Genomic DNA, 15,715 nt, shown 5'->3' on the forward strand with positions numbered 1-15,715 from the left:
CCAGAAAGCTATTTGCTATTACATTCTACATTACAAAACATCCTGTTTCATTTCTTTAATGAAGATCTCCAGCCACTGAATGTTATACCCTTTTAGTCACTCTGAGGAGCTTCCCAATTCCACATCTGTTTCACGTCTGAATACCCATAATGCACAATTATCTAGAACATATAATCAAGATGTCATTTACCTTTCCCTCAAGTAAACCAAATGGACTTGGATCACTTGCCTCCTTTCATCTGGAAACTAGACCTGTGGAGGGCTGCCTTGTTATCCCTGCTGCTCTGATCAGCAAGCACACTTCAGCCTCTGTGCATTTGATGACTTCACACCCTACGCTGTTCAATAGACCATCTCTCCTCAATGCTTAGAGACCAAAGAAACACTTAAATCCTCTTATCACTTATGCCACCCTGCAGCTACTGGTCTAGATCCTATGCCCTACTAACTTCACAAAAGAACAAGTTTCCCTTCTCGTTGAATGGTTCAGATCTGTAATGTTCACCTACTACTCTACCAGTATGCATGTTACAAGAACACTTTTTCAAAATAAGCTATAGTTTAAATACAGATCTGTAAAACACAAGATAGTTGAAACAAACAGTGTTTGTCAGAACTTAATGCAGTACTTTGTGCCATATAAAAAAATAACAATCTCAATATACTGCTGTATCTGTATCCTCAGCCGTCACTCCCACAGCCTTCAGCACACTGCATGATTAAGTCAAGTCTGACACAGCTGTATAATGAGCACTACAAATGCCAGCAAGTACGTGTTTAATGCCATTTCTCTTACCAGTGAAAACTGTATTCAAATAAAAGTAACAATTGTCCCATTTCACGACCTCCTGAGAAGTGGAAGATCGATACTTGAAGCAGAAGTTATTCCACTTAAGAGCCTTACAACAGATTTTGGTGATTAATTAAAAGCAATTCTAGCATAGATACCACCTGTAAAGATATGATAATGGAACACCAACAAAATTGCTGGTCAAAAAATTAGGAGAGATTATAGAAACTATAAATATTGAAGGATTATGAGAAAATGGAGGAATTAAGAGATACATAAAGCTGATTTAACACTCTGTATGGATTTCATACATGTCCTGACCACTCAGGTACAGCTGATGTTACAATCAATGGACCAGAAGCTGTGACCAAAAGGGGTGGTCACGGACCCCTCACCACTCCCCAAGTCTTTGCTCTGGCAACCATGACCACCTAATCCCACAAGAAGCCAGATCAGACTGCTGAACAGACAAAGTCATGTACTTAGAGGGAGAAGAGAGGGGACTTCTTGCTCATTTACCCACCAGAACAGGTCTCCAACATGAAACACACTAACCTGGCACAAGGTCCTGGCAAGGATTTTTAAATCCTACTGCTTGACTCTTTAATTCTCTACATAAAACACTGACGTACAGTCCTGTAAACTGAGCTCCCAATTTACAGTAATCAGAATGTTAGTTATTTTAAAATCACCAAGTAGTAAAGCAATACAACGAACTAATTGTCAGCGAAATGGATGTCTATCACCAATAAAGATGACTTAAAGACCTCCTCTGAAGTGAGTTACGTTTTCCTACCTCAGTGACAACAGAAGCTTCTCCAAAACAAACTTTGATATTTAAAGATAATGATAATTATATACATATAGGGGAGAAACAAGTCATTGTTTCAACTAATTTTGTCTTGTACTTAAAAGGACTTCCAGATTATCCATGGCATTTTTCATTCTTAGAACATGACAAATCTTGAATTAAGTATACACGCAGTATTTGATTATAATGCTAAATAATTAATTAGTAGGATGTGTTTGCACTGTGCATTTCTAGCCCACTGACCTCTCTCAAAACAGAAAGAATCAAGGGCAAAGAACTGTAGAACTGAAATTTTATGTAATACAAACCACAACAGAGTTTAAGATACAGATGAAATCATTTCCATTAAAAATCTCAGAAGATCTACCATGATACATCACTCCATCCCAATAAAGTTGTCACATTTAGTTAATCCTACAGTTTTGAAATAAAATGATTCTGAGGTGATAAAGCACTTCGAACAGCTGAAATAACTTTGAATAACTAGTATATTACTCGTATTATTTTAACTACCCTTTCTTGAAGTGTTTCACAGATCTTCAGCTCTTCTAGAACAGCCCTCCAACACCTTCCCCCATCTCCTCTCCCTCATCTCCCCCAAATCAACGCAAAAACAGAGAAGACAACAGTAATTCCTTACCTTACCCATATCCCACCTCTCTGCTCTCAACACCTGTATCACCAGCAAACTGTAAAATCCTTCTGGTCTGAGATCTTTCTTTTAGGAATGAGAGCAGGTTCTCTTTTTGGCTTGCTACAGCTGCCTACAGCCAGTCCCAATATTTACATTAAACAAGAAGTGAACTAGAAGTTCTGAGGTTCTAGTGACGTGTTTTTGTTAAATGGTTGCTTGCTTCCTCAAACGAAAGTAATTCACTTTGAACATACACTCAGTTTCAAGAATTATACTTCTAACCGTCTCAAACCTACAGCAGCATCACCATAGTTTTTAAAATAGGTAGAAAATTTTAGTTAAAGGTCCACCCACAAAAGCATCAAAAATCCAAATGACTGAGAAAGGAGAGGGAAGTGAGTATTTTGCATGGGCATGGAGAGAGCATGAAAGCAGAGGAAGATGACTGCTGGACACTGCAGGTTTTAGAGGAACTGTTTTATAAACAACTTGCCCCTGTACCATTCCTTAAATCACTCCGGTTATGATTTGTTCAGTTACATGTTCTGCAGAGCAAGAACTGACCTGGCTAATTTAAACATTTTAAATTTATTTTCTTAGTTATTTTTCATCCAGATGAGGTCCTTGCATAGACACATTAAAAAAAAAAAACAACAAACATGCCACCATACCAGAAGGGGCAGTGCACAAACAGGAAGGAATTACTGCCAGGAAATAGATGGAAGCTTGATCTGTGTGTCAGAGACCTTCAGGACAAGAGTCAATCCCTTCCTTGCTGCTGCCACCTCTTATGGACTTAAAGGCATGTACCTTCTGCTAAGTGCTGTCTTCTGAACATGTTTTCTAGAGCTCTGAATGCTCTCACAAGATTGTCTCTAAGTGAGAGATCGATTGATTGTTTTAAGTAAACAATTAAAACACAATGTTCATAACTGTATCTGAGGTCTAATGGTACAGGGGGACACGCAACTCGAGCCTCTTACTGGCTCCATTTTGTATATTTTTTTCCAAAGTAGAAAGATTTAAGTTTTAAGCACTGTTTAAATCACTGTCTGCCAAAGATTTTATGCTTTCATCTTAAGTATTTATGTGCTAGGAGACTGGAAGACATATAGCAGTGCTCCTCAAAACAGGAAAAAAATATCAAAGCATAAAAATGACTACAGTACAGCGTTAAACAGTTAGTTTCTAATGCTAGAAGTCATCTTAAAGAGCAAGCTTTATTTCAGAAAGACAAGTTTAGACTGGAGAACGTAGCTATGGTTGAATCGGTTAACTTAGTTTACAGACCGGTTTTAGAGACTTTTCTTTCACAGACAACTGTATTAAACTGAGCCATTTAAATCTATTTCCTTATGAGTTTTACTGTCTACCTTATGACTGAAGGACAAGGCCAGATAACAAGAGAAGCCTTGGAGTGCTCACTGACTACTTACTTCTTCAGCCACAAATACACAAAAGACAACTCTCAAATTCTACACATTCTGAACCACTGCAGATCATCAACTCTCATCACACCATTTGTCCTTATGCGTGTCTCACTTAATGGATGGACAATCTCACCAAAGAACAGATCACTGAAGATCTCACCTATCACCAGGGCTTCCAAGTACATGGCTTGGCAAAAGTACATTTTATTCCAGCCAACAGCCTTCGTTTTGTTGATTATCCTTTAGCTTCAAGACAGAAAAAGTTTTCCTTAATGTTTTACAAAAAGGCACACCAAGACAACTCTTGCCACTTCTCTAGGTAAATGTTTGGTTTGTTTTTAAACAAGCTTGCTGCCAGTCTTTTGGCTTTCAAAGCTTTTTCTTATGGCATAATTACAGGATAAGCTTTCTTTATTATCTTACCCAAGTTTATTTAGCGGACGATTAACAACAAAACTGCTAAAACAAGCAGTATTCATCATGGTGAACTCAGGAAGTCAGTATCCCAAACAGCCAACGTGAACAGTATTAGAGTGTTATTCTGTGGTAATCTCTGGAGCAACTGAACAGTCAGTACTGAGCACACGTCGGCATCTGGTCAGACACCCTTCTTTACCTGCAAGTTTAAAGTGAACAAATGGAAACAGTGCAGGTTTGCTTATGTTATTTGCCCAATCAGAGGAGGCTTGGTCCCTGGCAAACTCCTAACACCGCACAAAGAGTGTATCTTAAGAAATGGAGGCAAATATTTTACTAAATAAAAAATGTCACCCAAGAGAAGCAAATAATGTCATCTAGATGACCATGCAACAAGTGTGTCAATATATTAAAATAATAATAATAATAAAAAAAAGGTATCTTTGTTTATAACCTTATAAATCACTTCTAATGTAATAGGCACATATTCCAGTGTTCAAAAACCACTTAGTGTTAGGGAATTCTAAGTGCACTCCTATTTAAGTGAGAACATAATACGCGCTTGCCATTTTTTAGTTATTCTCTATCCTAGCAATCTATGTTGTAGTTTATCAAAGACAGTGTCTCTAAATGCACAAAGTTAGTAGTTTTCCGTTATAATTTGCACAGTAAAATTTATAAATGCGTTATTATTTACTAACCAATTTTGTCTGATGACAAGCAGTCTTTTGATATTTAAAAATCCCTAAAAAACAGTTTTTGTAGTGCTTGATATATGTAGGCTTTTATATTACCATTACTTTATATATTACCAGAGCTCAATTACTCACAACCCATCATCCCTGCAGAATCCAGGCCTGCTAAAGTGGATCAGGTTTGGAGATAATAAAACACACACACACACACACACACACAAAGGTCTTCATTCCTGAAAACTAGCCTCTTATTAAGACCGCTATTGCAGTCATCAGGAAAGTCTTTTTGCTCACTGAAAAGTTGCATTATTTCAACTCCATTATTGTGCTTGCTCATTATACTTAAGAGTGACCAGAAACTAGATGCTTGAGGCTCTACAGAGAAAAAAAAACAACAAACCAAAACAACAAAACTAAACCACACCAAAAACCTAAGGGTACAACTACCCGTGGAGCTCATCAGCAACCAACATAACTGACCAAAAGCTTTGAGAAAAGCTTAAGTGGTGTCAGATAAAAAATAAAATGATTCTTGCTGACCAATGCAACATATTATCCAACCAAAAAAGTGCAGGAGCTGCTGGCACTGCAAATTTACTGGCTGAATCAGGGAATGAACATAAAAGTTACAGAAGTTTTCAGACACGTAAGAGAAAGCCGACATGGCACACTGCAAAACACTACTGCAAGGCAGTCCTTGCCTGAAGAGGGATATTCTGTTACTTGAACAAAATTTCTTCAGAAAAACTACAATAAAAAGCCACTAACAATATTATCACCAACAGCAATCAGACAACTTCAACGTAACATCATATTCAGGCCCCCCTAAATTTTGCTTTTACTCAGCCACAGTAACATGTTACTTCTCTTCTGACCAGAAAATAGTATCATGCATGCCACAGAGAGAAAAGATGTCACTGGATGTATTAGGTATATTGATTAGGGAAGCTGAGGCGATTCCAGATAAGAAAGGGTTAAGAATGAAACTATTAAAGGAGAACAGAACATTAGGTGTAGGGCAGGAAGCAGATGTACGGACAATGTATCTCAAAATAGGACATACGGGCAATATATCTCGAACAAGACATTGGAATCCAAGATAAGAAATAATGAGCAGAAGATTCGAAGAAAAAACAGTCCTTGCGGTTAGGAAGAAAGCTAATTCAGCAGAATCCTGACCAAGGGTGAAAAGTACACTGTGAGGAAGACTTATGGCCTTCCTCTCTGAGACCACCGACCACAGCTCGACGACCCCTGCCCAAGACCACTGAGAGGATCTGCGCAGGCGCAGGACACAAAAAAACTGATTAGCATGAGAAGCGAGAGTAGGCGGGGTTAGATAATGAATATGTATAGGCGTTAATAAAATATTAATCACTGTGATGTATAAATTTGGGACGGCTTTTCACTTCGGGATGCACGATAGGCGGAAAGATCCCCCGTGCATCCGGCGCCGTCAATAAAGAATAAATCACTTAAAGAAATTGGATTTATGATCTTTGAATCAATCTGGCACCCCAGATGGGACTTCTTCTCTGTCGGACCGCAGGACCCGCTGGGAACAGGACTCCCTAGGGTACCCCCGGGATTTCCCGGAGGGACTCCTCGACTCAACGGATCACTGCGGAGGCAGACACGGACCCCATCACTGTAAGTGATTATATTCTTTATTTTGGTTTATTTGGTTGACCGGTCAATTGGGGTCGTCTGTAAGTCGGAAAGTAAAAGTTTTCTGCAAGACGGCATTTGGTTTTTTGGAAAGCACTCAGTTGCTGTTGGGAAACAAGTAACCTTTGCATGCGAGGTTGGTATTACGTTGTGTTTAAATGTGGAACTTGACCTTGGCTATTGTCTTTGGGATTTTGATTATACTCTTTATAACGTTACTAGGATCTTGGTGTTATTGTGGAAAGCTGCCGGCTTGTATTGTGTAACAAGAAACATTCTGAACTGTAACATGGGGGGGCAGCAGAGTAGTGGGATTCCAAAGAAAAGCCCGTTGGGATGTATCTTGAGTCATTGGAAAGATATAGGGGGATCCCCCGGTGGAACTGAAAATAAGAAAACGTTGATAAAATATTGTAATCAATGGTGGCCACTTTATAAGTTGGATTGTGAGGAAAAATGGCCACTGAATGGAACCTTAAATTATAATACTTTACTACAGTTAATGTTGTTTCTAAGGAGAGAAGGAAAGTGGGATGAGGTGTCATACGCAGATATGTTTTTCACTTTGAGAAACCACCCGGAATGGCAGAAGGAGTGTGGAATTAACTTAGCCCCACAGGATCCTTTGATCCTGGCAATAGAAAAGGATATGAAGAAGGAAGGGGCAGGAAAAATGAAAAGATGTTGTTCGGCGTGCAGTATCGGGCAGAGATGTTTGAAATTGAATGAGTCAGAGGAGAGAATGGAGGATTATGTCCTCCCGCCCCAGATAACAGAACGAGACGTGGGGGCGAGCTCAGGAAACGGCAGAATAGATAAGAAAAATGAGAGTTGGGGGAATGGAGACTTTACCCCGATCACGGCTCGAACCCGAAGTAAGGTCGGGCCCATTATTCAAGCCCCGTTACGACAGGCTATGGGGGCTAACGGACCAGCTCGGATAAAAGTACCTTTCACAACTGCTGAGTTAGATTCATGGAAGGAAGCTGTGAAAGGATACCGGGATGATCCAGAATCAGTGTCCCGGAGGTTTGAGCTGATTGTAAAGAATTTAGATCCCGATTGGAAAGATATAGAGATAATGCTGGCAGCATTATAGGAAACGGAAAAGCAACTGGTAATTAAGAATGCACAAACTCAAGTACAGACCCAGGTAACGTCAGGAGTTTTACCTGGAACTGTGGAGGTATATGTGCCCAGAGTGGACCCAAACTGGGACTATAATGATGAGGGTGATTATAGGTTATTAAAAAGATATCAGGAATGGATTAGGATCGCCTTGGAAAGTGCGATACCAAAGTCTGTAAAATGGTCTAGGTTATATACCATAAAACAGGGGCAAACTGAGACCCCGTCAGAATTTCTCGATCGACTAAGGACAGCAATGCAAAAATTTACAACGATAGACCCCTCTTCTGAGGAAGGTAAAGTCCAGCTCGTATCATTGTTCTTGGGTCAGTCTGCGGACGATATAAGGCGAAAGCTTCAGAAAGTGAAGGAGCCGGATGTGAGAGATTTAGAAAGGCTGGTGGAAGAGGCATGGAGGGTATTTAGGAATCGAGAAGGGAATGAGAAACAAAGGCTGGGTAGGGCTATTGCTGCGGCAACTGTTGCGGCCTTACAGAGGCAAGAAGAACCTTTTCGGGGAAAAGGAAGAGGGAATGGGATAAGGGGAAGGTCAGTAAAGCCTCCCCTGAGACTGAATCAGTGTGCATATTGTAGGGAAGTGGGTCATTGGAAAAGGGAATGTCCGAAACAACGGGAGAAGAACAGATTGATGGTAGCTAGTGTATCTCCCGATCAATGAAGTGGACCGGGGGATTCTACCCTAGCAGATCCGCTGGTTAAAATTAAGCTAGGGAAATCAGGACAGGAAGTGGAGTTTTTAATTGACACAGGAGCGACTTATTCTGTGTTAAACCAGAAATTGATACCAGAGGATGAGGATTTCGTGACGGTGATAGGAGCTACAGGCCAGCACGAGAAAGCCTTTTTCCTAAGGCCTTTAAAATATAAGTTAGGGAAACAGATGGGAATACATAGGTTTTTATATTTACCAGGATCCCCGAAGTCTTTGCTGGGGCGAGATTTACTAGAACAATTAGAAGCGGAAATTGTCTTTGAAAAAGGGAAGGTGGGGTTAAAGGTGAGAGAAGAAAAGCTGATAACCGCGCTAAGCTTAACGCTGATACAAGCAGACCCCATCGGTAAAGTACCTTCGGAGATTTTAGACCAAGTTTACCCAGGAGTCTGGGCTACTGACATCCCTGGGCGAGCCAAAAATGCAGCCCCGATAGTGGTGAGATTAAAGCCAGGGGAAAGGCCAGTTAAGATTAAGCAATATCCCCTAAGATTAGAAGACAGGAAAGGAATTAAGGGGATAGTGGATAAGTTTTTAAAACATGGACTGCTGGTTGAGTGTGAATCTGAATATAATACTCCTATACTACCAATTAAGAAGCCAGATGGGAAGAACTATAGATTAGTGCAGGATTTAAGAGCTATAAATAAGATCACTGAAGATATACACCCTGTGGTAGCCAACCCGTACACATTACTGACTAAATTAAAAGATAATTTAGTTTGGTTTACCGTACTGGATTTAAAAGATGCCTTCTTCTGCCTGACTTTAGCCCCAGAAAGTCAGAAGCTTTTTGCTTTTGAATGGGAAAGGCTCAATTGACCTGGACTGTATTGCCGCAGGGATTCAAAAACAGCCCCACGATTTTTGGGAATCAACTAGCAAAAGAGCTTGAGGTTTGGGAGGCCCCAAACACCGAAGGAGTTCTGCTGCAATACGTTGATGACCTTTTGATAGCCACTGAGAATAGGAGCAGCTGCATGCAATGGACGATAAGTCTCCTTAATTTTCTGGGTTTGAATGGGTATCGAGTCTCTCAACAGAAGGCTCAGCTGATTCAGTCACGTGTAACTTACTTGGGGTTTGAGATTTCAGGGGGACAAAGGGAGTTAGGAACAGAACGGAAAGAAACTATCTGCCGTACCCCAGAACCACAGACCATTAAGGAATTACGAACTTTTCTAGGGATGACAGGTTGGTGCCGTCTATGGATTAATAATTATGGACTAATTGTAAAACCCCTATATGACCTCATCAAGAATAACCAATCAAGATTGGTCTGGACGGGGGAAGCACGGGCTGCCTTTAAGAAGCTTAAATTGGAGTTAATGCGAGCACCAGCTTTGGGTCTACCGGACTTGTCTAAACCCTTTTGGTTGTACTCCTATGAGAGACAAGGGATGGCTCTGGGGGTGCTGGCACAGAAGCTGGGCCCCTACAGGAGAGCTGTGGCCTACTTCTCTAAACAACTGGATGAAGTAAGTAAAGGTTGGCCGGGTTGCCTTCGAGCGGTGGCCACTGTCATCATGAATATACAGGAGGCTCGGAAGTTCACTATGGGACAGAAGATAACCGTGCTGGTATCACACACTGTCTCGGCAGTCTTGGAGCAGAAAGGGGCACACTGGTTATCCCCTCAAAGATTTTTAAAATACCAAGCAATACTGGTGGAGCAAGATGACGTAGAAATTGTGGTTACTAACATTGTGAACCCAGCTTCTTTCCTTAGTAACGCTCCTGACGAGCCAGTGGTCCACGATTGTATCGAAACTATGGAAACTGTGTATTCTAGCCGACCAGATCTCAAGGAGGAGCCCTTGGAAGACGCGGACGAATCATGGTATACTGATGGAAGCAGCTTTGTGAAACAAGGACAACGCAAAGCAGGGTATGCGGTGACGACCACTCAACAGGTAATTGAGTCGAAACCATTACCCCCTGGGACGTCTGCTCAGAAAGCAGAAATAGTTGCCCTTACGCGGGCATTGGAACTAGCAGCAGGAAAGAAAGTAAATATATGGACAGACTCTAAGTATGCATTTGGTGTGGTGCATGCACATGGGGCTATCTGGAAGGAACGAGGATTATTAACGGCCCAAGGAAAACAAATAAAATATGCTGAGGAGATTTTGAAGTTGTTGGAAGCGGTAAAGCACCCAGAGAAGGTGGCTGTTACACATTGCCGGGGACACCAAAAAGGAACCGCTGACTTCGAGGTAGGGAACCGATTGGCTGACCAAGAAGCAAAAAGGGTGGCCGGATTGGCTGAGGCAGAAGCGCTCACTTTAATACCAGACGGTAAAATACAAACTTTAGGTGAAGGACAGGAACCTAGGTACACACAGGAAGATCAAAAGTTAATTGGGGACCTGGGAGGAAAAGCAAGGAGTGATGGATGGGTATACCTGAAAGATAATAGGGTTGTACTACCCTCTAATTTAATATGGCCTATGGTCATGGCAGAACATAATAAGACTCATTGGGGAGCAGACACCTTATATAAAAATCTGAGTCGAGTCTTGGTGGGAAGAAATCTGTATACTACGGTAAAACAAGTAACCCAGCAATGCAGTATTTGTTTGCATCATAACCCTAATACAGAAAATAGGGTAAAGTTCGGAATAATCAGTAAAGGAAACTATCCAGGACAACAATGGCAGATAGATTTTTCAGAACTGCCAAGAAAAGGGGGGTATCGATACTTGTTGGTTTTGACAGATACTTTTTCCGGGTGGCCGGAGGCTTTTCCCTGTCGAACCAACAAGGCAAGAGAAGTGGTTAAGGTTTTACTGAATGAGATAATACCGCGTTTCGGAATTCCGGCAGCAATGTCCTCGGATAGAGGCTCTCATTTTTGTGCGCAAATAGTTCAAGAAGTAAGTAAGGTCTTAGGGGTAGACTGGCAACTCCATACCCCTTACAGACCACAGGCAAGCGGACAAGTGGAAAAGATGAATCATCTAATCAAACAACAAATAGCCAAAATAGGGCAAGAGACTAATTTATCATGGCCTCAGTCTCTCCCTTTGGCTTTACTTAGAATTAGAGTAAAACCACGGACAAAGGAAAATCTAAGCCCTTTTGAAATATTATACGGAAGACCCTATCAGTTTTTGTTCAGCGGGGAGGACCTGACGCAACTGGGGTCGGGATACTTGTATAATTATTTAATAGGACTCCAAAAACAGTTGGATCAAATATCTAAAGTTGTCTCAGGAACCAGGGCTAGAGGGCTGGACCAACCAATCCACCCCTTTAAACCTGGGGATTATGTGTATGTAAAAGCATTTGCAGGTCGCCCTTTGGAAGAAAAGTGGACGGGACCATACCAGGTGCTGCTGACAACACATACCGCCATCAAGATTAAGGAGCAAACGGCCTGGATCCATTATTCGAGAGTGAAGAAAGCTCCAAAAGCCCCCTGGAAAGTAACGCTGGGTGACGGTGAACTGAAACTAAAGTTCAGTCAAGCAAAATGAAGACACTATGGTCAGGAGTATTTAGTAATGTAGTTAGCAGAAATTTAGTTAACAGAATTGTTTTATTTCTGTGGCTTATAGTTGTAATTGTGATTCAAGAATTGGAAGGTGCTTCTATGATGATAGAGAATGGTGGGTGGCCTTGGTCTGAAGCCGTAACCACGGAGGATAAGAACATTAATGGAAAGTTAGCTGTTGTGGTTATTTGGCGAACAAATGGTGATCATTTACATGCATTATCAGAATGGCAAAATTTAGGGGAAGGGTGGATACACCAAAGAACTGTAGGGGACGAAATTGAAATAGGGTGCCGAATGATTAATGGAACAGCCCACGAGAAGGCAACGGGGATTTTAGTAAAACCGACTTCCAAAAGTGGCCAATTAACACAGACTGTAGCTATACTTCCTACGACAGTGAGACCCCCTATTGCACTTCCTTCCCCTACAACCTATACCCAAACCCCAGTCAAGCTGGAACCCAAAATTTATGAAACAGGCCCGTATGTAGTAAGGAACACAGGCCAACAACAATTGTTATTTAATCCAGAATGGTCTCTCAAGCATGTTGAATTGCTAATACAAATTAACATCTCAGCAGTTCAACCAGCCTGTTCTCCTTTCCTAAAGACATCATTAGAAGGCTGAACAATATGGTCACAAAAGCAAGTACACCTCAGGGGCAGAACACAAAGAGACTTAACTGGAATGCTAGGAACAGGATTAGGAGTTTTAAGATAACTTCATGGTTACCCAACTTTCAATAGTTAGAACAAGTTTTTAATGATCTGGTTATGTTATTGGTAGTAGGAATATTTGTATGTATGTCACTGCGATACTGCTAATGGTAAGGGCATGCAATGCAAAAGAATTTGCATGGGGAAAAGAAAAGGGGGGATTGATTAGGGAAGCTGAGGCGATTCCAGATAAGAAAGGGTTAAGAATGAAACTATTAAAGGAGAACAGAACATTAGGTGTAGGGCAGGAAGCAGATGTACGGACAATGTATCTCAAAATAGGACATACGGGCAATATATCTCGAACAAGACATTGGAATCCAAGATAAGAAATAATGAGCAGAAGATTCGAAGAAAAAACAGTCCTTGCGGTTAGGAAGAAAGCTAATTCAGCAGAATCCTGACCAAGGGTGAAAAGTACACTGTGAGGAAGACTTATGGCCTTCCTCTCTGAGACCACCGACCACAGCTCGACGACCCCTGCCCAAGACCACTGAGAGGATCTGCGCAGGCGCAGGACACAAAAAAACTGATTAGCATGAGAAGCGAGAGTAGGCGGGGTTAGATAATGAATATGTATAGGCGTTAATAAAATATTAATCACTGTGATGTATAAATTTGGGACGGCTTTTCACTTCGGGATGCACGATAGGCGGAAAGATCCCCCGTGCATCCGGCGCCGTCAATAAAGAATAAATCACTTAAAGAAATTGGATTTATGATCTTTGAATCAATATGTAGCAAGGTTTTGGTAGCAGTAGGCCTGCAGATACGGCCTCTGTAAGAAGAGTCCAGCAGCTGCCCCATGTTAGATAAAGGCCAGTTTCAGCCAGCTCCAAAGCAACCTGCTGCTGGCCAGAGCCAAGCCAATAAGTGATGTTGTTTGAGCCTCTGGGACGGCAGATTTAAGAAAGGGGAAAAAAAACTAGTTGCTCATCAGCAGTTGAAAGAGAGGAGTGAGCACCAGCCCTGCAGCCCCCAAGGTGAGTGCAGTAGGAGGGCAGGAGGTGCTCCAGGCAGGCAGCAGCAGTTCCCCTGCGGCCTGTGGAGAGGCCCCTGGTGCAGCAGGCTGTCCCCCTGCACCCACGGGTCCCACACGGAGCAGATCTCCACGCTGCAGCCCGTGGAGGAGCCCCCGGTGGAGCAGGTGGATGTGGCCTGGAGGAGGCTGCGGCCCATGGAGAGCCCCCGCAGGAGCAGGCCCCGGGCCGGAGCTGCAGCCCGTGGAGAGGAGCCCACGCAGGAGCAGGGGGCCTGGGGGGAGCTGCCGCCCGTGGGGGACCCGTGCTGGAGCAGTTTGCTCCTGGGGGATGGATGGACCCCGTGGTACGGAGCCGTGTGGGAGCAGTTCCTGAAGAGCTGCTGCCTGTGGGCAGCCCCCGCAGGCTCAGTTCGGGAAGGACGGCATCCCGTGGGAGGGACCCCAGGTGGAGCAGGGGCAGAGGGGGACCGTGAAGGAGCACCGGAGATGAAGCGTCAGGGACTGACTGCAGCCCCCATTCCCCTCTGCATTGCTCAGGGGGAGGAGGTGGCAGAGGGTGGATGGGGCAAGGTGGTTTTATTTTTTCTTTGTTTCTCACTTTTCTTGCTTGTTAGTAATAGGCAATAAATTTCTCTAATCTCCCTATGCTAAGTCTGTTCTGCCTGCGACAATAACTGTTCAGTGATCTCCCTGTCCTCTCAGCCCTTGAGCCCTCTTCATCGTATTTTCTCCCCCTTTCGCTTTTAGGAAGGGGAGTGAGAGAGCGGTTTGTGGTGGAGCTCGGCTGCCCAGCTGAGGGAAACCACCACGCTGTACAATTACCGATTTTCAGCAGTGCTCTGGCACATCAGCAGTACCAACGCAGCTGAAGAATCCACTTGCCCAACTGAACAAACACATCTCTCACATGCTGCACACAATGCTATCACTATTGGCTGTATCAGCTTTTATAATTTAGCTTTAGAAACTGAGTCATGAGAACGTGATTGTTACATCAGGTCTGAAGTATCATACTCCAGACAAAGGAAATCAGTGCTCTCTCAACATACTCATCTCTTCTGATTTGCATTATTAATGATCAGATATTCATATTAGAGAACCTAAGCAGCAGACACTAATAGCATCTCGTACTGTCAGTTAACCAGTAGACATTTCTCCAGAGCACACTAATAACCAGCTCTCTACCACTGTAGTTTGCATTTGAATACAGAGTGACAATGTTTTCCAGTTTATCCAGAAGCGTGCCTTAAAATAGTTAATGCCTTAGCTGGAGTAGCATAAGCATGCCCATTATATTCAGCATCCTATAGCTAAGTCAACTGAACAGAAGTAAGCAAAGATATCACTAAATCACTGGGCGCAATTTATCCACCTAAGCAGTCTAACACGCAACACTGTAGAACTGCTGCTAGAGGACTGCACAGCTTGCTGCTACAGCACGCAAGCAGCAACCCACACCAAAACAAATCAAGTGCTTTTGTTTCATTTCCGAAAACGCCACACCTTCGAGTTCCAAAGCGTGCTTTCACTGATGCTACTGAGGCCGTAAAACACTTACTGCACAAGGTTTCTCCGTCTCATGACCACCTTATCAGCTCTGAAGTACACAGCTCCTTGTTCAGCTCTGGAACACAGTTCAGTACCCACAAACAGCTCAGGACGCGTTTTCCTCAACCCGCGTTAGGCCGGGGAAGGGAAGCGGCACCCACCGCCCACAAGCGGCACCCACCAGCGCCGGGAGAGACCCAACACGGCGGAAGGCGACGGGTGAGCTCTCCTCCCGGGCCGGCAGACGCTGCCCGGCCGCCGCAGACCCCCGGCCCCGCCGCACAGCCCGGCACGTAGCCCCGGCTGCTCCCCCGGCGGCGCCCGGCGGCCCCCCGCCGGAGGAGCCGTTGGAGCGGCGGCCAAGGGAGCATCAACGGGCTTCGGGAACGCGCCCGCCCCGCAGTGCCGCAGCGGGGGGACGGCAGCGGAGCCCCCCTCAGCGCTCACCTCACGGGGCGGCGGCTCCGGGACGACGGCGCCCCCTGTTTGCGCGCCCGGTGGCCGCTCGGCGCATGTGCAGCGCCCGCCCCTGGCGGCGGCGGCGGCCTCCATCTTGTGGCTCGGCGCAGGCGCGGGGCAGTGCCGACATGGCGCCTGCGCCCCCGCACGACCCCGCCCGCCGCGCTGCCACATTGCCGCACGGCGCTGTGGGTGCTCCCGCAAC

At 43.9% G+C, this 15,715-nt stretch overlaps 1 protein-coding gene across 3 annotated transcripts in view; it reads right to left on the bottom strand.

Annotated features, from left to right (window-relative positions):
• The window catches only part of ZFYVE16 (zinc finger FYVE-type containing 16), a 42,561-nt gene extending 26,925 nt beyond the window's left edge, over positions 1–15,636 (bottom strand). The window contains exons 1-2 of one of the 3 annotated variants that reach the window (XM_080574039.1): positions 15,499–15,560; positions 15,062–15,127 (exon numbers count right to left, since the gene is read on the bottom strand). The gene's annotated coding sequence lies outside the window, so the exon portion shown is untranslated. The other 2 variants (XM_080574040.1, XM_080574041.1) reach the window with 2 other exon arrangements.
• Between the last annotated feature and the right edge of the window lie 79 nt (positions 15,637–15,715).

Source organism: Anser brachyrhynchus (genome assembly GCF_964034855.1).
Source record: "Anser brachyrhynchus genome assembly, chromosome: Z".
NCBI classification, from domain to species: domain Eukaryota; kingdom Metazoa; phylum Chordata; class Aves; order Anseriformes; family Anatidae; genus Anser; species Anser brachyrhynchus.